The sequence below is a fragment of the Pyrus communis genome, chromosome 1 (genome assembly GCF_963583255.1).
Source record: "Pyrus communis chromosome 1, drPyrComm1.1, whole genome shotgun sequence".
NCBI lineage: Eukaryota > Viridiplantae > Streptophyta > Magnoliopsida > Rosales > Rosaceae > Pyrus > Pyrus communis.
The window spans coordinates 42,929,406-42,931,134 of NC_084803.1; positions in this window are offsets into that span (position 1 = coordinate 42,929,406).

Below are 1,729 nucleotides of genomic sequence, written 5' to 3' on the forward strand. Positions count from 1 at the left end.
AATCTTGAGGAAAATAATGAAGGGAAAAGGACGTAGCGAGCATTGCATACATCTTTTGGAATGCCTTGGAGTGATACTGCAGGCATCTGAACCACTGATACTGCTTGTGTTAGCCATGGTTTGTAGTGTGCAGCAGCAGGAGCTGGAGGAGCAGAAATAGCAAGAACAGCAGGATCAGCAGAAGCAGCAGCGGCAGCGCAGTGACGTGACGAGGACCCATCAAAGCATCCACGGCCGTGTTGGCCACGGCATATCCAATCGCAAAAGCCATACCTGCATGCAACAAGACCAATTCGAATGATTGTTGTAATTATGCACGGTTATTATAAGCAATGTTTTAAAAGGGAAAGGCGTGAGTGAGGCGTTTGATGGATAGTCCCGTCTAGGCGAAAGCCTTCGCCTCACGAGACCAATTTTTTAATACATATTTTATACATATAACAATATAATAGTCACAAACTAGTTCAACTTCACATAACCAAGTTTAATCAAGCAATCAAATTAATCAATTTCAAACATCTACTTAAGCAAGTGCATATTTATATGAGAGTCTTGGATAATATTTGGATGGGATAGGTAGTCTTAAAAAAAGAGAAATAAGAAAAAAATATAACAAATTAAAAAAAAAAAAAGAATAATATAACATTAAGAAAATAATAATCCAAATAAAAAGATGTTTTCTTTTCTACGGCCAAACATGAGAATATTCAGGAAAATAATAAAAACAAAAACAAAGCAATGCTTATCTAATATATATCTAGTATATGAGAAAATAAATATTATAAATAAAAAGTGAAGAGAAAAGAGATAGTGGGGTAATAAATGTCTTTAAAGTGAGATTAGTTTTAAAAAAGTAAAGATAATGGGATAATAAATATGACAAAGTGATGTCAGTTTAAGCATTAAAAAAAGAAAGAAAAAATTAAAAATACCAACTCGGCCTAAAAAACCTAGCAGTCTTCTTTATCTTCTTCATCTCCTTTGTTGGTGTTCATGGCCTGCAACTCAAAACAGCTCTACAACTCTAAAAAATTTCCAGATTTTTGAAACTTAAAAAAGAAAAAGGGACGCACAATCGACGCCTATGTAAGATCTCACATTGTCCAGGGGAGTGATCCTTATATGTATATTCCCATCCCTACCTAGCACAAGGCCTTTTGGGAGATCACTGGCTTTGGGTTCCATGGGAACTTTGAAGTTAAGCGAGTAGCGCGAGAGAGCCATCCCATGATGGGTGACCCACTTGGTAGTTCTCGTGTGAGTTCCCAGAAACAAAACCATGAGGGCGTGGTTGGGGTCCAAAGCGAATAATATCGTGTTACGGTGGTGGAGCGGGCCCGGGATGTTGTTGACCCCGGGCAGGGATGTGACAGCCTAGGCGTGTATTTTGCCGACTCCCTTAAAATAGAGGCGAAAATGATGCAACCTCGTCTCTAAGGTCGCCTAGGAGCGCCTCAAGACGAGTCTTTTAAAACACTGGTTATAAGCAATCAAATGAACAAAAAGAAACTTACCTCTCTACGTACGTACGTGCTCTGAACGAACAAAAACATAGATCCACCACAACCAGGTGGAGCTGGAGCTGGAGATGGAGAACGATGAGCTTGGCAAATTGCATGTGCATGGTAACCTAGAGCTGCGGATGGATAGATTCAAATATATATCTTTAAATTGAGTATTTTATATAGTTGATTTTGAGTGTTTAAACATGAATTGTGTGAGATTCTGC